This window comes from Dermacentor albipictus, chromosome 8 (assembly GCF_038994185.2).
Source record: "Dermacentor albipictus isolate Rhodes 1998 colony chromosome 8, USDA_Dalb.pri_finalv2, whole genome shotgun sequence".
Lineage (NCBI taxonomy): Eukaryota > Metazoa > Arthropoda > Arachnida > Ixodida > Ixodidae > Dermacentor > Dermacentor albipictus.
This window is the reverse complement of record NC_091828.1, coordinates 130,906,266-130,929,419: the sequence shown is the minus strand read 5'-3', so window position 1 is coordinate 130,929,419 and position 23,154 is coordinate 130,906,266. Positions and strand designations below refer to the sequence as shown.

General features: G+C 47.7%; 2 protein-coding genes across 6 annotated transcripts in view; both read right to left on the bottom strand.

Annotated features, from left to right (window-relative positions):
* The window catches only part of LOC135898265 (RNA binding protein fox-1 homolog 3-like), a 571,669-nt gene that overhangs the window by 289,299 nt on the left and 259,216 nt on the right, over window positions 1-23,154 (bottom strand). The gene's annotated exons all lie outside the window — the stretch shown is intronic.
* Window positions 1-23,154, bottom strand: part of LOC139048699 (WAS/WASL-interacting protein family member 3-like) — a 227,648-nt gene that overhangs the window by 74,940 nt on the left and 129,554 nt on the right. The window lies entirely within an intron of this gene.

The following is a 23,154-nucleotide window of genomic DNA, read 5'->3' as shown; positions in this document are numbered from 1 at the left end:
CTCAAGAACACGAGCATTCAAGTCCTCGTTTCTTCATTACCGAAGTACGGTCATGTACTATAATCACAAGTACGGGGCTCAATTTACAGCATTTCCGTTTTACGGAACTCACCGTTTTTCTTATTTGCAAAATACGGTCGATTCTGTTATCACAACTACAGAGCTCACCGTTTTCCATTTAACGGAAATAATTTTACGGCCTGTCCGTTTTACGGAAACACCGTTTTCCATTTAACGGAAATAATTTTACCGCCTGTCCGTTTTACGGAAACACCGTTTTCCATTTAACGGAAATAATTTTTACGGCCTGTCCGTTTTACGGAAACACCGTTTTTCATTTTACGGAAAAGTGTCCGGCAACGTTTTACCTACAGCTTTGACCGTAAACTGAAGAAATTTTTTTTACAGTGTAGGCGCTGCTGCCAACCGAATTTCATTTGTCAGATAACGTGTTTAGACGAAAAAATTAAGTTATGGGGTTCTACGTGCCAAAATCACTTTTTGATTATGAGGCACGCCGTAGCGGAGGACTCCGGAAATTTCGACCACCTGGGGTTCTTTAACGTGCACCTAAATCTAAGAACCACGGGTGTTTTTGCATTTCGCCCCCATCGAAATGCGGCCGCGATGGCTGGGGTTCGATCCCGCGACCTCGTGCTCAGCAGCCTAACGCCGTAGCCACTGAGCAACCGCGGCGGTTGTGTTTAGTCGAGGACATACAAGGTGAGTAGGTTATCTGACACTATAAATCGCAGACACGTGGGAATTCGTGACAGAATGTTAGCGGCAAGAGTGCTTTCCTTTAACCTCACTCATATCATTACCCCCCATCGCGTCTCTTGAGACGCTTTGCGCTTCTTTTATGTCATGAACTTGGACCAACTGTCGCAAATATTTATTCTTAATTTTCTTTACCCGGTTCCTCGCGGGTGAGCACATTACCTGCATATGATTTAAGCGATGAATTGAAGTTAAAGACACTTCTGAACGGCAAAACGCGTACAGGTGGTGCTGTTCGCAGATGGGGGGGGCTCTCGTTCTTGAGGCAGTACAGCAGCCGTGCACGACTGCGTATAGCCGAAGGCGGGACGCGGGGTGGACGCGGGTCAAGGCGCCCGAGGCCCCGCGGTCAGCCCACGCGCGGGTGTGTGCGGGTGGGCCAATCCCCGAGTCGGAAGCGAGACTCATCGCTTGTCTAACCTACCGCATCGGAGCACGAGAATAATTTTTTCGAAAAACCTATTTCTTCCTTTCTTCCGAAGGTACACGACGATGCCAAGAATGAGATCTATAGAAGACCAATTCCTGAAAATTATTTCGCAACTCCTTTCGCAACACGATATATAAAGCAAGACGATGGTAGCAGCCAGCCGAAACAAAGCGAGAAGAAAGCGCTGGATGAAGCTTCTGTGCTTGCAGCCGTGGACAACCGAGCCGATGTCCTTGATATGGCAACGAAACGCGACGTGAGGGGCCGAAATCGGACCCAAAACAAGAAGCGACATGAAGAGAAGCACCCGGCGGCATACGGCGAAAGCTACACACTAAGACGAGACGGCTCTTCTTCCAATTTATTTCTTCACTGCGTTTATATATATATATATATATATATATATATATATATATATATATATATATATATATATATATATATATATATATATCGCGGAGATGCGCCAAGTACACAAACGCGACGCGGCAAGAAGAATTGTGTTTTGGTGCAGAATCGCCCAAGGAGGCATGAACGAAAGAAAGAAAACAGACACACAAACAACCAACACTATGGAAACGACAACCTAAAGAAGAAACAGCGACCACGCCACCAAGCATGCCGCTCGCGCGACATGCTCGCGGATTTTCCAGCCAAGCATTGCGGCGAGCCGAGCAAGAAAATGGCCGCGGCCCCGTTGAAAGGCTTCCTCCTCGCTCGCTCGCGCCGAGATGATTGAAAGCGTGGCGCAGGCTTTCGTGCGAGACAAGAACGAGGACGTCGCGAGAGGGCGCTCGGGGGAGATGCCGCAGCATTGCACGCTTCTGGTACACACGAGCTCCGCCGCGTGCACGCCACACTTTGCGCGCACCGAAACAAGGCGGCGCTTCGAGAACATGCATTCTCAGCAAAACTTGACTCGGCAGTGCTCGCTAATAGAGTTGGTTAAAGAGAAAAGTCAGACGTGTTGTGGGGTTGTCAGCCTCTGAAAGACTTGGAAACGGTAAAAGAGCGATGGAGAAGCAGAACAGCCCTCATTTGCTGGCATGTTTACTGTTTTCTACAACGATAGGCTGCCAAATGCAGAACTTTTATTTATTTACAATGTATGAGCTTTCATAAGGACATACATTATTGAGTACAATACGCAAAACTTAGAGAGAGGCTCGTAACGGGAGTATGCAATATGCAGTACCGTAATATTGCATGAAAAGAGAGCACACTACGCACTTTTGAAAAAGAAACATTGTCACTAACGCACTTATAAGCTGCGTTTTATGTTGGCGGGCTCGTTTCATTTGTCTACTACAACAACCACTACTACTACTACTACTATTACTACTACTACTACTTACTACTACTACTACTACTACTACAACTACTACTACTACTACTACTACAGCGGAAGACGTGACGCCTGGGACGCAATAAAGGTGCTGCACGGGCGACGTCAGTGAAAGCTCGGCACTGGCTTCTCTATGGAGCAACAGCGGGAGCGCGAGCGCAGTCACACAGGCTTGCGAATGCTTCCCGGGCTTATTAGCACCCGACGTAATACAGGGCGGGCAACGCTTTAGGCATAGCCGACACACAGTGCGGCACGCAAAGGCAGCCCGACGTGAGGCTGTGAAAAGGAAGCCCTCAGCCTGGCGAACGAGTCTAAGGAATTCTGCTCTTCAGCCTCTCTTTCGCTATTTCATTCATTCAACGTTTCTTTATTGGTCGATTTCTGTATACGGCAAATCAACCCGTGTTCTACTTTCCTTGAAAGTTGTTCTGTTGCACGCATCCTATATTTTCCACTTTATTCGGTTCACTTCTTTGCAAGTGCACGCCAGAACCATTTAAAGAAAAAGGTGGGTGCGGGGCATTCGCCAATTCAACGCTCCAGTACACAGACTGCGGGAAAAAAAGAAAAAGTCACGCACTGCTCGTGCGACAAAGAAATCCGAGAATTAAATGCGTCAGCTTAAGTGCAAGCCGCTCGCGCTGGGCTTAGCTCGCGCAACTTTATGCAGGCGAGCGAAGTTGACCGCGGACGCACCGTCGTACGCCCGTGTCCTGCGAAATCGTCCGAAAACAGAAGCGCTCGAAAAGAGGTGGCTACAACATCCTTATCTTTAAAAACATAATGGCGGGATCTCAGGGTGGCCCCTGCGGGAAGCGACTCCTTCGGCCCACGTGACAATTTTCAGTTTCTCTCCGAGCTCGGTGGCAGTCCTAATTAAGTAAGGCCTCCCAGGTAAGTTGAGAGGGGGCTGCAGCAAGAGCGTTTTGGGTGGAGGTGAACCCCTACATCCCCAGAGGATGCGGTCTTGTGCTGCCAATTCGTTCAGGTTACAATTTTGACATATGGGGTTAAATTCCCCATTGGTGATAATCGCCGGACTATGTGGGCTGAGAAAAGAGTTTGTCTGAAGCTGGCGAAGGACGGTGGCCTGCGCTCTGGTAAGGTCGCGATGAGGCGCCGGATAAGCGCGTCTGATTTCTATAATAAGCTTGTGATTTCGTTGTCACCGCCGCAGCCGGAGAAGCCTAGTCGGAGTGGTGCACCTCCCGGCTTGTTAACCCTCAGGCGATGCAGTGCGCTTCCTCGTTACAAGGATTTCCGGAGTGGGCGGGGACCCATACTAGATAAGTCTGTCCGCTTGATAGAAATTGTAATAATTGTTTAAGACTTGCTGCGTAGTTTTGTTAACAGTGCCTTTAGTGTAATTTAAGGTCGCGCTTTTTGAATCGCTCATGGCTGTATGAACGAAGTCATTCGTGATGGCTAGAGCGATCGCAGTCTCCTCCGCCTCAAGGGCGGAGAACGACTGTGGCGGCGTTTAAAATGCGGCCGCTCTCGGTCACTACGCTCACAACGTATTTTCGGTTACCCTGCGCCGCCGCATCGGCAACAGAGTGGTCGTCCTTATGCTTATCCCACAACTGCTTTGCCCAGGCCGTGCAACGACTGTCGTGCCTTCCTGGGAGCATGTTTTTAGGAATAGCATTAATGATAAGTTGTTGTCTTGCTATTTGTGGCAAGGGGGTTCGTCCCACCGAGGCGATTGTGGGACTTAGGCCCAGCTTGTCCAGACTGTATACCTGCCGGCCCATGCACCGGACACACGAAATATCTGCGCCGTTTTGTGGGCCTCGATCACTTCTTCTATAGTGTTATGTATTCCTAATCTCAATAGTTTGTCCTAATTGGTGTACTTGGGTAGGCCCAGCGCTATCGGGAAAGAAACGACAAACGCTTTTCTGGCACATGTGCTGTTAGGAATGGCCGTACGGGGTGGCAACGTGCCAGCTTTCAGCCCGCTGCACGCGTTCCAAGCCCACCAGACGGGGCGCCCTTCCGAGAACTGCGGATGACCGGCAGCCACGTGGCGCGCGGTCAGCTCAGGAATGTGGTACGGAGCAGAGTTCCACGAAACCCTCTGACGTCAACACCGAGAGCTGTGCGGCACTGAGAGCTGCGCGGCACTGGAACCTGTGTGTGTGTGCAACACGAACATTTCCGTCCACGGGGCCCTCGAACGTGTCAGCCTTTGTGCGTGTAGGCTCGAACGTGTGTGCCTTTGTGTGTGTGGGCCGTACTGCGGGGCGGCGGCAAGTTTACAATCTGGAGGAGCGTTTCCGCCCACTGGGACTCCGTCCACGTGGACCTCGAAGAGTGACGCCGAACGATGATGTCGAACTATGACGTCAAGCGGAGAGCTTATAAGCAGCGTTTGCCGGCTGCTAGAGCGTGCTCGTGTCGTGCTCGTCGTCGGGAGCTGAGTGCTCGTTGGCATGCTCGAAATGTAGTAGTGAGCTGTTTGCTCGTAAACTGTTTTCTGTATGTTAGTTTCGCGGGCTCCATGTGGGAGTCGCGCTAGACTGCCAATGTATCTTGCTTAAAATGGTTAATATGTAAATAAATCCTGTTCACCGAGTTCCTCTCTACGACCTTCAACTCCTTCAAATGGTGGCAGCGGCGAGATAGTCCGACGACTCCTACATCTGGTTGACAGCGGTAGGACGACCGACGAATCTGACAGTGCTTGCGCCGACGTACAGTCGCGAGCACACGACGAGCGGCGCCAACCGAGTGGAGGGAACAATGCCACTGCCGGTACAGCGCTGCATCCAGGATGCGGCACTCAAAGTGCAGTTTCGTTCTCATAGCGAAGCTTTGCTTGCCTACTTATTCTTTTTTCCTTATTTACTCACGCTCGGTGATTGGAGTTGGAGTAATTCTAGCCTAAACATTACATTTTCACGGTCTCTACCAAGTTTACATTTCCAAATTACCCGAGTTTTCCAGGTATTGCATCAGTGCCCTTGATATATTCCCTGAGCGACACAGAACTTCGTTTTATGTCAAGACGGGTTGACACTATGTGACCCTATGCTGTCACTCTCTAGGAGGCATGTTAAAAAAATTGTAAAAAACGACTTAGTCCAGTGTGAATAATAAGAAGCAGTGTTTCTTTTATTCAAAAACAAAACATAAGGGAGGGGTTAGTAAAGCGCACAGCGAATAAACAATATTCGAAAAAAGAAAGGTAAGACCCATTGTAAATCGAGTGGAACGTTCTCAAATATGAATAAAATGTAGATACATACAGAAGCAGAAATTTTCGAATATAAGCTATTTCTATAAACTGAGAGCAAGCTCACTGTTATTAGGCCTGAACTTTGTCAAACAAATATTTATTTATTTATTTTTCAAAGTATGATTACAAAAAGAAGGATATGCAGAACACGGTCCCGAGGTCACAAGACCGTACCGGGACTCTCTGTACATGATTATTGGATTATTGTCACAAGTGAGATTGTCACTCAACAGTTATTAAGTCAATCTCAACTGTCCAGACATACTCTCTGCCCGCGCACAACGCCTTAGTGTAGGACTACACTGCTTTAAATAGTTTATTTTGGTTTGTATGAGGGACACCTGCATCTCGGCGTCAGTTAAGACTTTATGAGCTCAACCTGCTTCAAAGAAGCGGCGCGGTTCCTTTCCCGATCCTTCCTCAATGCGTAGGTCCTTCCTGTTCTTGTCCTCCTTCCACCGCGTGTTCGCCCTAGGTACTATTTGAAGCAATCTCTTAGTGAGTTTTACAGTCAACGTGTGACTTTTCGGACTCGCTGGGGGCCACGAAAACAGAAAGATCGAGCAGTTCGCAAAAGCAAATGCATGTGTGTACTGCCCTTAAGCGTTCAAATTGGCACAGGCACATCCGAAATATCTCCCAAGCCCTGTCAGCACACTTATTAGGCATATCAATGCTCGTATTTTGACAGGAGAAGGCTGGTGCACGCGTGTATAGTTAAGGAATACACATTGTGTCCCGTAACAACTGCCCCTACTATCGCTTATTAAGCTTCACCGCAATACTTTCGCGTATGCTTCACCACGTAGCATTGCTGTACTAAGACAAAGCTAACTTTCCGAAACCGGCCTCATGCAACGCGCCGTGCTTTCCGAGCTTCGAAGCCAATCGCGAGGACCACAAAGGCGAATCCGGTGCCATTGCTGACAACGGCGGATCCTTTCAACGAAAAACACGGCACCGCAGGGAAAGAAGCTTAACAGCGAACGTCGAAGCAGCTAGGCCTAGTGTTGCCGCCGGCTGCGAGCGGATATGCAAGAGCGAGAGCGCCAGTTCGAAGCGGCAAGGTAATCAAAATGGCAGCGGTGGTGGGTACTCTGATTAATGCCGTATCGGACCTGCGGTCACGGCAAAGAGTCCGGAAAATCGGACGGCGAAAGGTTCTCGCGTCCAAAATTTCAGACGTTCTTATCCATTGACTCCATGGGGTACGTGGTGGCGCCGCGAAGCCGTCCGAATTATCGGGCGTCGGGAAGGCAACTCCTCCAGCAGAGGGCACGGCGTCAAAGAGCATTCGTTACCATTGCTATCTGCTACTCGAGCCAGCATTTCGCGACTTTCGTTACCTTTCCATAAAAGTACTGCTAATTTTTCCCATTGGAAGCACAAATTCCCTGAGTTTTCCGTGGACCTTTCTAGATTACTCAAAATCCCTGAGAATTCCCGGTTTTCCCGGTTGGTACACACCTTGATTTTAACTACGAACTGTCCTTTTGCTACTTGATTGTGAACAACTTCGTAATAATCAGTCAATCCGTGGCATAATGATAGCATTTCAAAATTTCACGTATATTACAATAGGGAGGCTCAGAGATTCAACTATAAGCACCAACGTAAAGCACACAAAAGAATGGGAAGAGACTGCACGTAGGCGCCAACGCAGCTCGAAAGAACCACTGGGACGCTCAGGTGACGCGAACAAGGAAGAACGACTATAGACCCAACAGCTGAATCAAACCAACTTGCCCAAAAATATGCAACCCTTGGGACACAACCACAACGTGTCGAAACACCACGGTGGCTAGCACTTCATCGCCGTCCCTCATGAGTCGAACACACAACGCACGTCGGAGCGGACCTGTCGTCGTACCCAGCGCGACACCGCACGCGACAGTATTCGCATCCCGCCTGCCTCGGAATAAGCACTCAACGTCACCGCGTCGTTCCACTCGGACGCCGACAAGTGAACACACACGCGGAAAACGACAACGCTCCCAGCGATCGACACATGTCACCCCCGTCGGAAAGTGCGCTTTCAGGCGCAGCGGTGCCTGGCAGCGTGCGCAGTTGGCCGTGCCCGGAGCAAGCGCGGGAGTCTGGAAACCGGGAGCCGTAAAGGATGGGACGGTTTTCTTTATTATTATTATTATTATTATTATTATTATTATTATTATTATTATTATTATTATTATTATTATTATTATTATTATTATTATTATTATTATTATATTTTTTTAGGCGCCGGATTCGGGCGAAAAGTGCGCGGCTCTCGCGTGACCTCGTCGCGGCCGGCGCCTCGTCGAGCTCGCAGCCGTGATCGTTGCTTTCTGGCCAAGTCGTGTATACGACACTTTTCTCTAACGCGCCTCTCTGGTCGAACGTCGGCAATGTCAAATATCTTGTCTTTCTTTATTCTTTACCGCAATAGACTTACGGGATTGCCTCCCTGGTAACACTGTCAAATGCGGGGACCGCAGTTCATTTCGCTGCAAACTTAAATTTTACGTTACATAACATACTTGCGTTCTCTGTCGCGGATAATTCATTGTATATAGTCAGTATTGCTAAGTTGAAAGCCCGACGATCCTCATATCCGCGTTCTGAAAGCTACGCCGAAGCGTGAATTGCTGAGCAAGCTACACAGCGTTTGTAACTTAGGAAAGTTAATTAACCTTGCCTTACGTAATACCGTCGGGCCTTTAAACATAAGTAAGTGAAATCAAATGAAACCATTCATTGTTTGATTCAATGATGTGTGATTAAACTTAATGGCTGATTGGTCGCACTGTTCCTCCTCGCAGTTGCCTGTGATTGCAGACGTAATCATTCGTAATCAAAGAGAGAAATGCGGCCAGGTCCGTCAGACGCGCAGCTGCCTCGCACATCGGCGGAGGGATCGATACCAGAGGGGCGCCGAACTGCTGCGGACAGACACACGCAGGGCTAGATTATATTGCTTCGATAATGCACGTTTGCATATCATATCGGGGTAAATTCGACAGCTCCCCGACTTTGCCGCTTCTGCCGAAAACGTTCCGATTAAAAAGAAAAGTGCCGCCAGTTGCCCCCACAATTCCCGGCCAGCGATGTCGATGACATATCCTCCGACTCAGTAATGTCGACGTAGCTGTAGGTCCTATTTAAGAAATCAAATAAAACGCAAGACGAAGAGGGTTGTAATGTCCTTTCTATCCCTCAGCCAATACCCCATAGTGAGTATGAGTCGCACGTAGAGGAAAAGCAAGCAACCAAGCAACCAATCAACCAAATTTTCCTTCAGTCAGTCTGAGTGCTTGCTCGCATACTAGTCTACTTATTTTAGTATCTCCTTTTGTTTTTCCCTCTCATTTTGCGTTTCTCATTTACAGACGAGGATTTTCTTGAGCTACCTCCTGCCTCCCGATTCTTGGCTTATCCTCTTTAGCGGGTGCGAGCCGTGACAGTGCTCCATTATCGTCGTCGTCGTCGTCGTCATCATCATCATCATCATCAGCAGCAGCAGCAGCAGCAGCAGCAGCATAATCTTCGTTACCTATCTTTATTTTTTTTATTAAAAAGTACCGCAGGAAGAAACTGATCCGCCGGACGAAGATAAGTACCCTCGTCGAATCGTTGGCATCGCAATTGGGCTGCCTTATCACTCGCTCTCTCTGTTCACTTAAGTCAAGCCAGGTGATTCTTCCAAGAGCCAGTTTGTCCACACCTTGCATTCGAGGAGAGATTAGATCCAGCTAGGCTCTCGTGGAGCACGTCAAGCCTACATACGTGCTGCCATTATATCTGGAGTGCGCGGTGCGAGCCTCGCAACCATGCGACGGCGCGTCTGTGACGAAGTGCGACAACAGCGAAATGAAAACGAAATGGAAACGCTCGCCTGGAAAGCGGAGCGCGCCAGCGACGCCCTCCCGACCCCGCGTCGCTTGGAGCGAAGTTGGACGCGTTCCATTTTCCGGAAAGCCGATGGCGCGGACGCAAATGAGCGAGCCGCCCGGCAAAGTGGACGGCGGCACGAAACTCGGAAACCAATCGACGCGCACTCGCAAAATTAGTTTACTGCGGAAGGCGAGAGGGAAGGCAGTGAATGGAGGCCGCTTGGGAGAAGGCTGCGCCGCATCGCTCGGCGTTCGCTTTGTGCACCTCTGCAGTCGTTAACAGCAAAGCCATCCGTGAGCTTCATTTAACGACTCGCGGTAACGGGGCAGCCATGGGCTGTTTTCTGCGGCAGCGACAGTGCATGGAGTTTCAGCACAGAAGTTACGCGAACTGGGTCAGTCCGCAACAAACTAGCAGAGTCCACGTTCACTAACAGCAAACACCTCAAACAGCTGGCGTCGAGTTAGCCATGGTGATGACATGTGTACCAGCAGTCATATTTTCCGTGCAGCTACATAACTGGCCGTAACCTAAGCACAGCACAAAAGCAGTACGTGCATCCGTGTGACAGCAAGTGCTACTCGCACAGCACCTCGTAAATGGTGTGAAAGCCAGAGAAGTTCACAAAGCACTTTGGTGAAGCCTTCCAGTTGAGCCTCCCAAATTTGTCTACAGGACTTCGGTAAGAGGAGACTAGGAAGATCGGAAAGGAGCGAAGCTATGCTAACGATGACAGAAAAAGAATTCGCAAACACACACACGCCCAGAAAAAGGTCCAACGGAAGGGCGCATGGACGAAAAAACAAAAACAAAATGATGTGTACTAGTCAGATTGACGACCGCAGTTTGCTAATAAGAAAAATTTGTTTTTAGATTAATAAGAACACTGGAAAAGATGACTGCGCGAAACACAGTGATACTCATAAATCAGTTTTAACCCTACAACGAACAGCTCGAGAAAACGCAGCGCGGTAAAAGACGAACGCTACACACACACATAGCGCGCCGTTCTGGCATTTCACGTCCGCGAAACCTTCGAGGCAGACTCTCTGGCGCGTGCACTGCAAGCGAACTTCCCCGTTCGCTCGATACGAAACGGTGAGGGACACCCGCGTAACGACAGCACGCGCAGAGGGGCAATGAGAGGGCACGAGCCTTCAGTCAGCGTAACAGGACGACACAGCAAATCTCGAAAGACGTGACGTGTCTGCAGCCCCGAGGCTGCAGGGCTGTCAGAAGCCGGCTTCGGCGAGATGGCGATGGCAGCGGCAAAGGGAAGGACGGCAAGGAGAGAAGGGGGGAGACAGCGCGGTCACTGCCGGCGATGTCGGCTATTAGAGAAGCGGCCCGTTTTTAATTACCGCATCGGCCACGCGGCGGGTGTTCGACGCAAACTGGTCTCGTTATAGGAACACGACGCGAGGAGAGAGAGAAAATGGGAGCGGCTCCACCAGGAGGAGACCGCGCTTCGGGAAGAGCGGCTGGCTGTAATGCGGAAACCAGAGAGACTGCAGGGGGTAAACTAGGCGGGGACGGAGCGAGGGAACTATGCGACGAGCAAAAAAGCGAACTGATTGTACGATCGCATGGCTGGTATACGACCAGTCACCCATGGTTTCAAAGGACTGGCTCTGTTTCGCTGCGACCTCAGAGGGGAGGAAAAGATTTGTAATACGAAGAAACGGTCCTACAAATAAAGGATGGGGAGAAATGAAGGAGCAATGAGAAGTGGTTGGCTCGTGGAATTAAAATAATGAGGTCCCTGCCATAAATACCGCCGCAACCTTGTCCTGCCGAAGATGCTTGCGCGATTCTTGTAACGGGAAGAAAAAGAAAACCGTGAGCACGATGAAACTCGCTTAGTGGACAGGAGAAACAGTCGACGACAGCTGCGACTGGTAAAAAGGAAAAGTTAGACACTGACTCTTGCCTTCAATGCCTCTCAACAAACGGTCAAAGGGTCGCAGCTCAGCACCTCTCCTATGGAGAGAATATAAGTAATCGCGAAGTGACCTTTTGCCGCTCCTTTCTTTCCACCCTCCCCCGACCAAAAAATAGAGAGAGACAGAAGGCGCTGTGGGAAAAGCGTAATGGAAAGACCGATAAGCCCTGAATGCACGATGCGGAAAGTAGCCGGCGAGAGCTACACTGTAGGCGACGCAGCGCAGGCTCGCGCTCACGTACCGAGAGAAACGCGAGGCAGAGTGCCGACGTACAGGTGCAAGCCAGAACACACGAGGCCATACACGCTCTGCTTCCCGAGTGCCGCTCAGCACTGTGGAAACCAGCGCGAGCCAGTCGGGACGCGAAATCGCAACGCTCATCGGTTCCCAAGTATCCGACCGTGACGACTATCTTACCGGCTGTCGCGATCGGTAAGGTCACGAATGCAGGCCAATCACGAACTAGCGCAAACTGGCAAACAGCCCGGTCAATTTTGGCGCCAGCGAGATGTCGTCACCTTTAGCTTTCCGACGATGCTGCACCGTTTTACCGAGACAAAGCGAACACGCTCGCTCGATTGGGTCCTGCATGCTCTAAGTGGCGCCCTCTTGCGCTTGGCAGAGAGTAATTGAACGCGCTGCGGGACCTGGGCAATCATTAGTGCGCGCCCGAACTAGCCCGTTGATGAAGAGGGAACAGAGACGCGCCTACGAAACGAGACACAGTCTACGCGATACAAGCGCGCGCAAGGCGAGCTTAGCTGGGCAACGCGATCGCGAACAAAACTTCAAAAGGCACGTGCAGCCCGGGTAACAGCCTGGCTTCGCGCGTGCTTCTGACCCGGCTTCGTGTGTGCCGGAATGTCACCTGACTTGACGTGTTTCCAGGTAACTTGCTTTTTGCTATCATATTTGCATTATTCCGGCAACCGGCAACCGTAGCTATGTGTTCTGCCGCATTGTGCTTGATTCACATTTATTACGGAGCAGTTGTACATGTCTACCCACCCATATATTTTCAATGTAAGTTGATGATGACGTGCCTCCAAGCTTCCGCGTCCTTTACGAAGGGGCAAAGCGAACCAGTAAGACATGTACTGACACTTGGCTTAGCAAGAGGAAAGCTAAGAAACGACCTAATACATACTTTCACACAATAATTACTAGAGGAAACCCTGGTGCCAGTGTCCACGAAAGTTGCAATCGCGGCGGTTCAGCCAGCATGGGAATTACGGGAAATACATGGATTTGCCTGAACTTCGTCCTTCTGGCTTCGAACGGCTTCGTCACTCTGAAAACTCGCCATTCTCAGCGAAGTACTGTGTAATAAAAAAACAAACTAAATAAGCATTATTAAAACTGCCCCACGGCAGGATTAGAACACATGACTCTCTAGTACAGCGGCCCGGTATTGAAACCATTACGCCACGGACGCACGCAGCGTCACGCAGCACACAGCTACCTTGTGAGTTTCTCGCGGGCAAGTCGCCGAGCTGAGACCCGTGTTTCCACTTGGCCACCTCGACAGGCGGAACCACTTCAATTGTGCGTGTTCGCAGAGACTGTGTCTGCAGTGGCGAGTATGCCGATCAGTGCATATCACAGCGACCACCAAGGAATTGTGACTCTCGTTACTAGGTGACAATGAGTGATGCAATAACGTCTTTACCACAAATTTTCTTATCACGATATTTACACCTCTGGTGTATCCCCCCCCCTTTTTTTTTCTTTGCTTGCTTTTTGATCGAAGGTAAGCCAACTTCTGTTTAAGTGCATCTCCCTCGCCGCACGCCATTGTGTCGCTCTGTATGCTGGGAGGTCAGGACTCCTCGAGCTGTTTTCACAGCTTTTTACCTGTCCTCCTCGCAACATATTTTGTTGCGGAATAAATTTCAATTCAGTTCAATACAATTCAAAGTGTGCAAGACAACGATTACAGACCAGTGCGCAGAGGACACTAGTCGTACATTCCTCGTACCTTGCCACAGTTACTCCTTATGAGCGCTTTCATTAGCACATATTTATCAGCTCAAGCAGATTTATTTGCTTTCGATTAAATAGGCTTCTTTGAAGAGTTAGCTACTCCACTCACGATATATATATATATATATATATATATATATATATATATATAGGAGTTTTCTTCAAAGTTCAGCACGCAGGACCCGACGTAACATACGCAGGAAAGAGACGACGAACTTTTTAGAAGACTTCTTTTTACTTAACGTTTTCGGCTGGTGGACCAGCCTTCGTCAGAGTACAGTGTCTGACGAAGGCTGGTCCACCAGCCGAATACGTCAAGTAAAAGAAGTCTTCCAAAAAGTTCGTCGTCTCTTTCCTGCGTGTGTGTATATATATATATATATATATATATATATATATATATATATATATATATATATATATATATATATATATATATATATATATATATATATATATATATATATAGAGAAATAACAACAGTCAGCTTACATCATCATCATCATCATCATCATTATTATTATTATTATTATTATTATTATTATTATTATTATTATTATTATTATTATTATTATTATTATTATTATTATTATTATTATTATTATTATTATTATTATTATTAACCCCTCTCCGGTACGTTTCCTAGCACTTGCAAGGTGGCACAGATAGTGCCCATGCACAAATCGGGTGCTACAAGTACAATTAATAACTACCGGCCTATATTATTCCTCTGCGCTGCGTCAAAAGTGTTTCAGTTTGTATTGTATTCCCGGCTTTCTGCTAGTCCTATAAACATTTTGATAGATGAAAAGTACGACTTGATATCAGGGCGCTCCACAACAACGAACTTGGCCACATTTATGGTCAATGCTTCCAGTGCGGTACATAGCGGAGGCCATTTAGACGCTCCCTGCGATGACCTAAGCAAAGTATTTGATGCAGTTTGTCATGAGCTCCTTATTATAAAGCTCACGCAAATGGGCATACCTCCTTCCGTCACTCCCCTGGTATCAAATTACCTAAGCAACAGATCACGCTTCGTTGGCATTCATTGACAGTGTTCTCTTAGCTGTGAGGTCACAAGCGGAATTCCTCAATGATCTCTTCTGTGCCCTTCTCTCTTCTTAATGTTCAAAATTAAATTTCCTCAGCAATTCGACACTTCATTCCTTCTATGTGTGGACGACTTAAGAGGAAGCTTTAGAGCGGGTGCTCCTATCTAAATACATGTAAAAGGAGAATTAGTTTTTCTCGGCAACCACTGCACTAAATTGGACGAGGTTTGTTGCATTTGAGAGAAAAACTTCGTCTAGTTACTGTTCATTTCGAATTTTAGTCAGTTCTCATTAAAAATTTGCAAAAATCTGAAAATTTTCAGAAAACAAAACTATCAAGTTTACAACTTTGTAACTCACAATGAAAAATAATATCACAGTTCTTAGATTTGCATTTAATAATATATACATCTAAAGCGGACAAAATTTATATGTTACACATAAATCTCAAAAATTTAGTAATATAGAAATACAGCTTCTGCAGAACCCTTGTAAACAACGTAATAAATTCATGCAAGATATAAAATGACATATCAAATTTGTCCGCTTTGAATTATCTAGTGTAAGCCGTTTACAGTACCGCGATATCTGTTCTTGATACAGAGCTATTAATTTGTAAGCTTCGTGGTTCTGCTCTTTTTTTTTTCATACTTCCGAATTTAAAAAGATCTTTTTAACAAAATTCAGGCTGTAATTCAAAAATTGTGCTTTCAACAGTCACTAGAATTTAACTTTGACTTTCAAATTCAACCAATTTCATTAAAATCGGTCCAGAGGTTTTCTCAGATAAACGTCTTTGCATTTTACATGTATTTGAATAGGCAGCGTCGGAGTTAGGCCCGAACCAAAGCTTCCTCCTAAAGCTATTTAGGACTGTCAACGGTGTTAACGAGTGCATTGACCTCCAAAAAGACATTTTTTCACTGTCAAACTGGTGCGGCGACAATAAGCTACATTTAAGTGCTTCCAAAGCTGTGGTATAAGCTATACCCAGAAAACACACCATGTGCAATTTACATACACCCTATGGGATACTTCACTGCCCAGGGTCGATCAAACAAAATATCTCGTTGTGTGCTTCGACAAAACGCTAAGCTTCTCGTCACACGCTAAATATGCGAAAGAACGTGTTCTTCGCGCCCATTGCACTGTTTGTCATATATTGCATGATTTCCACTCCCCTGCTGCCTTTGTACTCTACTGTGTGCCTTCCACAACTGGAGTATGCCTCTGTAGTTTGAGGCAGAACGTGAAAATATTAATTCAGACTTATATTGAATGTACCCAAAATAAATTGATACCTATTTCCGTTCTGGCAACCATAGTCCAGCCCTCTCAAATGAACCTCAACTCACACCTCTGAAATCAACATGTATTGACTTTTTGCTCCTCTATATGGTGGTCCATGGCCTTATACATTGTCTAAAGAGCTTTTTGATCATGGACAATATTCCGTGTCGCAAAAGTATACCAGGCAATTTCTGCGTTATCTGCCTTACCTTATTGCATTAAAGACTGTTCTATATGGGGCTTGACTCCAAAAGACATGTAATAAGCATTCTGCCTCTACTCGCATGTTTCAGAGTTCATTTCCTGTTTTTTGTACATATGTAGATAATCATGATGTATGATTAACTCCGCTTTACACGCACCTCCTCGTTTTCTATTTCTATATTTGTTTGTCCATCTTACATTGTTTTGTCTACGACATTCGTCTTCTCTGAACATATTGTATAGCGTATTATTCTTTAAGTGCATCAGTACGAAAGCTCCCTAGCTGTTCCCGGGCACTATAATAAGCAGTTGATTATTATTATTATTATTATTATTATTATTATTATTATTATTATTATTATTATTATTATTATTATTATTATTATTATTATTATTATTATTATTATGTTGTTGTTGTTGTTGTTGTTGTTGTTGTTGTTGTTGTTGCTGCAAACGTGTGACTGTCTGATGGGATAGCTCGCAAACAGGTTACCAAAAGCCGTCTAGGAAAGGCGCACACCACAGGAAATCGCGTATGGAAATGAACTCGTATGGAATTGGTTCGATTGCTACATTGTGGCAACACTGTACCTGCTCGGTCCAGACATCAAAGGAATCTCTCCTGCGTTCCTAATATGCGTGGCGACGACAAAATTCAAAGCGCTTACGCCGCAGAGCTCCCCGCGCAATTGATCGCACAGGGGGAAGGCGGGTGCAGTGCGTCACGCATGGCCTTCCGAGGGACCGGGGGGGGGAGCATTTCATCCCGGACCCGAAATTAGGGATTCTAGACGACGGCGCCCGCACGGTCGTTCTGGACTGGTCGCGCCTGGGGCGGCTCAGTTGCGCCGGCAACGCTTTGCCCAACAGCGCGCCCCGTTTTCAGCGGCGGCATCGATAGAGATTGGGATATGTGGCGCAGCGAACGCGGATTAGCGCGTTTAAACGGGAGTCTGAGCGTATCGCTCGAGATTAGGGATTTTGGGGAAACGCGTACTCAAGCATTCGCTCTTGATTGCCCATACGGTTATAAGCAAGCGAATGGAACGGACGGGGAAAGCTCCCGCATCTTCATTTCGTCATTCGAGCAAATGTAAAAGAACCGACTAGAGTTTAAGACACATGAAAAAAGCCCAATACAACACGCAGCACGAGCATTGGGGAAAATAAGGTCGTAATCCCCAAAAATGTGCTCGAGACACGGCAGCCTGAACGAGGATTAAGAGAAGGACACGAAGTGCACGGGATGGGCAAGAAAGATTCTGACTATATAAATTTCCCCAAAAATTTACCCAGAAGTTAGGGACGTTGTACGCTTCTTCTTTACCGAATATCAAACACACGCAAAGGTCCCTAATAGGGCTACGGCATTGAACTGCTGAGCACGAGGTCGCGGATCCGATACCCTGCCATGGCGACAGCGGTCCGATATAGGGGCGAAGAGCAAGGCGGCTCGTACACCGTGATTTGGGTGCACGGTGAAGTACCTCAGCTCGTCCCTCCCACAAAGCCCTCCACGAACGAAAGAAATCGAGCGCTAGAACGACGGGGCCGAAGAAGCATCGATTATACATACCAACTGGTCTTAGCAATGAGGAAGATTGTCTATCAGCTAAGGGTAATCACGTCTCCCTATAGGGGAGCAGGCATCAGGTTGGCCCGATAGCCGCGATGTTCGAATTGACAACGTGATGCATGTCCAGAGGACAAAATGTGCGACGTGTGAAAGGCGTCTCAGGCATCATGCGCCAGACGCAGAATCTTGTGTGATTCTGTATTTAGACGTACACTGATAAACCAATGGCTTTACTATTGCTTAGACGAGCTATCGGAAGACGATTTATCGGAATTCTTCTCCCAACCTTTCTTTCTCGTGGAGTCAGGCAACACACCTCAGCTACCGGCTGCATCGTTTGCTGTCTTTTTTTTTCTTTATTCACTGCGTCTGAAGCACCCTTTAGAAAAAATAACGCATCACACTCAATCGCATCAACAAACATCATATTGCAGACTACAGAAAGTTAATAGAAAAACAACAATATTTCTACAATGCGTTTTGTATAGGATGACGATCACTTGCCTCGTTTATCTTTAAATGAAAATCCCCGGACTCTAAAGTTGCGCCGTTCAAAAACTATTGCGTCCAGCAAGAAAATAGAAAGAAATGCACGAGCAATTTCATATCTTGCGGGGTCTAACCGAATTAAGAGAGGCAGCATGCACATGCATCAACTCGAAAAGCAGGTCGTGTGGCGACGCCTTTGCGCTTTCAATTGAACATCGGGCGGGCGGCAATCGGCATAACTGCGCGCGCAGGCCACGCTGCAGCGCCAAGCGACCGTGCACGGGAAACGGTCCCCCTGGGAGTCGTCCGGCGAATTTACGGCACCGCAGAGCTCGGAAGCACGTGAGGGAAAACGCGTGCTATGCCTTCTCGCCCAGATTTCCCTCTGGAAAGCGCGCTAGGCCGACGGTACATGACGCACTTTTGCAAGCATCGGGACGCTTTAGTAGGCCTGAATAACTCCGAAATTACCGCATCCAATAAACGCTTTCATATCGCACTAAACAGGCCCCAACATAAAGCATATCAGGGTGCGAAAGCGTGAAAAAAAGAAAGAATTCGTCCTAAGCACACAACGGCAGGTTACAGCACACTCACTGCGTTCGTATCATCGGTATACGTATCGGCCCGAGATACCGGCGCAAAGCAAAGGATTGCAAAAGATGCCACGCTTCTACGCATGCGCTTGCCAAGTTCGCTGAGGGTCCTTCGCTCTGCCAAACTCACGTTCCACCCACGTTCAGAGCAAAGCGGCGTGGGAAACTCACCTGCGAAAGAGAGAAAAACAGCAAGTCAGCATTACTGCAGTGTTAAAAACCTCGCAAGCACGCCCGCGAACCAACAAAGCCGATAAATGTAATAAACCAAATATGTGATTGCTTTCAAAAATGTAATCCAGAGTAACATATAGGCCCTACTTATTAAGGCACACTGCGTGCATGGGCGTGTTCCCCCAAGCCCCCTTTACTAGAAAACGCATTTCAATGAACGCGCAATGAAAACACCAAGTTTATCGCTCTGGGAGCCAGGAGAGTGCACTTGAAGGACGCTTTGGAAGTTCAATTTACTAACACATACCCACTTGAGGAATAAGACAGGGAAGACGCCCATTCGCAACCACGGCTACAGGCGCTGTCTAGAGCGAACATAACAATGACGCAGAGCCCGCAGCGCCGAGTCAATGGCCGCTCTGAGCAACATTAGTGTCATGTCCGACCTCGCGTGGCTTACTGTTTCCACCAACATACGATGGACCAAATGTTTGCGGAACCAATGCTCAAGCGTTGACGCCAGCGCGCACTGCTCGCGGTTCTACCTCAGTGCTGATGCAAGCTGGCGCGAAGTCCTCAACCAAATGGCGGTTCGGTACATCGGTGACTTGTTGAAATTTGCAGTTCTCAAGGGCATTTATATGCTGCTACCATTACTGTTCGACGAGCGTGGACCAGAACGAATTTTTTACACCAGCGTTCTTCGGGAGCTTCAAGTGGACGTCTTTGCGTACGGCCCCATCTGATCAAGAAGCGGGAAATGAGCAAGCCGTGTGCTCTGGTCGACGGTCGCATCCGAGGAGAGGGCGAACATCTCCGAGTCTGGTCCCCAAAATCACTCCGCGTCCGAAAAAAGCGCCCTAAATTGGGCACTTTCCAGGATTAGCATACCAAAGGCCAGCAGAGAGGAGCTGCATTAACACTCGCTGTACATCGCAGCGAGTGATGTACAGAGGCGCATCTTAGCCGCAAATTGAAGAATACATTACCTAAGCGGCGTAGCGTATAGATCCGTAAGCCCTCAGAAAGGAGTAAAACTTTAGAACAATGGAAGCAATGCTAACACTAAAGGAAACGAAAATAATTAAATGAATGAAATTCAATAAAAGAGACTCGTTCAACGCAGAGCAATGAATTTTCTCGATTGTTCCACATTCCAAGTTTCACCGTGGGTTTCCTTGCTTTGAATTTCTGTTCAAGCACCGCCCACTCATGCCTGTATGCGCGGTCGAAGTCCGGAACTCTTGAAGCGCAGATATATAGTTTTCATCTGCGAAAACAATAAGTACAGAGCTAAGCAAAACAAGAATGACCAAAGGGAAGAGGTTGATTTTATTACAGCGCCCCACTGTCGTCGCGCCGTCGTGCGCTGCGGGAGCTCAAATCTCCCAATTCGAAAGCCGAGGCAGCAAGGAGACCCGCACCAACGAGTATTTGAATCGCGATGCGTTCTCACGCCGAAAAGAGGAATGTAAAGAGAAAAAAACGGTGGTCTGGCTGAAATCGATGCATAAGGAATGATGTCGAGAAGAAAGAAAAGAGTCAGAGGAAGATAAAAAAGGGAAGGGAGGGGGGGGGGGGGGGGCATTGAAACACGCTCGGTTCCATCGACGTTCAACGACGCTGACAGAGACGAGGACGCATTTCGCACCCTATTAACGCAAAGAGCCGATCCCTCCTTTCTCGTTTAATTCGTATCTCAAATCCCTGCGCGCTTCCCCGTTTGGTCCCCCCCCCCTTTTTTTTCCCGGCCTGCATCGTTCCTCCCGAGAAGCCCCGAAAAGCGCGGTGCGCCTTCTTCGTTTCGAACGCAGCACAGGCAGTTTAATTATATTTAATGATGCCGCTATTACGGGACGTGAATCGCCCGCCAGAGATGCCCCAGAAGCACGCTCGACGATCCACGCAACGAAAAAATGCAATAATAAGCGGCTCACGAAACTCGGCTTAGATGGATGCGATCAACGCCGCGGCACCCGCAAGGAACGGTGCCACCGCGAGCGAGCGACAGACAATATTTTTTTTGTTGTTGTTGTTGCTGTTGTCGCTGTTAACGGCGGCCGGCCATTAGGTGTCACGCATGTCTCACACGTCGAGATAGCTTGAGGAACGCCGGGGCTCCCGGAATGTTGAGGACCGGCGGGTTCGGCAAGTGTCAAGTTTGGGTGATTTGGGCTCTCGCTTTCTTTTTCTCGAACTTTTCGCTGCACGACTCAGTCTACGAAACAAGAAAGAAAAAGTGCAACGAACATGAGGAGAATAAACTTCTGGAGGACTGACTGCTGGGCTAGTTGGTCTTGCATCGTATGGCGGTTAAGTGTAAACTGATACACGTTGCTAGTAGCGCCCACTGCGTTGTTTTGCGTCCGTGTATTACTTTGCGTTATAGAAACTACCACACTTATAATGAGGAAAGTCGAGACAGAAGTCGAATACATAAATAAAGCCGGGAGCTAAGTCCGCCGCGGTTACACTGCGTCAGAAATATCAGATAGCACGGACGCGCGGCCATTTAAGGTGACTACACGAGTTTTGAATGAGATCACCTCCGGCAGGCCGCTGCGTTGCGAGACATTTCCCCGAAAAGGAGGACGCCTGGAGCCTTGGGAAAATCAATAAATCGAAAAAAAGAAGCGAACTTGTATGAAGCAACCCAAAAGTGCACGAAAGTGAGAAGCCAGAATGGACGAGGAGCTTATAAATTTATTTACGTGAAATTCGGAAACGTTGGCAACTATACTGTATCGGCAGATTCTGTACAAGCAATAAGATGTTCACTGATCAAAAGATGATAACTTGAGGTGATATTAAAGACGTTTCTGGAGTAAAGCACAAACGTTGTTAAACATTCAATATTTTTCTTTTCAATTTCAATTCCCAGAAATACAGAAAAACAATGCAGATGAATAACACCAACAGCAAGAACAGCAAAAACAGTACGTTTTGCAGTTTATGCGATTAGACACAACCGAATCGTTAGGTACGAGAAATCAATCCTGCAATACAAAATAAATAGGGAAAGACAGGCGAAATGCCGGAAACCTCAATTTTTCTGGTCAAGGCAAACGAACACAGAGGGCGCCCCATGGCTACTCTGCGTTCTTCTCGTGCTATGTGCACCTCGTGTCCTCCCGTTGCTCTCAGCACGTCTCAATATCGACGAAGCAGCCTGGCGACGGGGCGTGCACGGACGCAGGCCTGCTCGCGTATAACGATCGACGCCACCCGCACAATGAAGCCACGCATCGCGAAACGCCAGGGAACGCGGCGAAGCAAGATAACCAGGACGATGAAAGGCAGCTCAGCGGAGAGAAAACGCGATTAAAAGTCGGCGATGCGGTGTCGTTGCTCTCAAACGTATATATGGTCTCACGCTGAGCTCACGGCGCTGGAGGATGGAGCGGCGCTCTTCCCGCGATTGGGCTGGCAGCGGCAGCGTAACGGCAGACACGGGAGCCATCGGGAGAAATGAGTGGACAGGGAAGATTAGGGAATGGGGAGGGCGAGTGACGCGGCGGTGGGGAAACGGCTTGAAAGAGAACAGAGGGCTGCAATGAGGTAAGTGCCGAGGGTGATGTGCAAAAGAACGACATCGCCGTAGAGGGTGCCTAGCCGTGGAGGCGGAAACGACGCATACACAAAACGCGGAAGAAAACGCGGGTGCGCAAGAAGAACCAAGGCCAAAGCGAGACCGGAAAAAAAATGGCGCGATCCCTGACGAGACTGGACGAAGCAGCACGTAGAGACGGTGGGAAACAATGGAGACAACGAGAAGTCGGATTATCAGGAAGAAATCAGGCTAGAGCGAGAAGTGAATCGCGGTCGGGAGAAAACCTCGTGTTCGCCTCGTGTTTTTCTGCGCTTCGCCTCAAGTTTTATATATATATATATATATATATATATATATATATATATATATATATATATATATATATATATATATATATATATATATATATATATATATATATACAAGATTTTTATTAATCATATTATAAGAAGCCAACAAACAGTGAGACCAAAGGCATCACAGGGGAAATTATCCGTAGTTCTTAATTGAATCAAAGAAATGACAAATGAATGGAAATTGAAGCGGATGAAAAAGACAACTGGTCGTAGGTGGAATACGGGCAAACGTACCGCGGTGTCGTTTTCCAATCCACTTTCTGGGG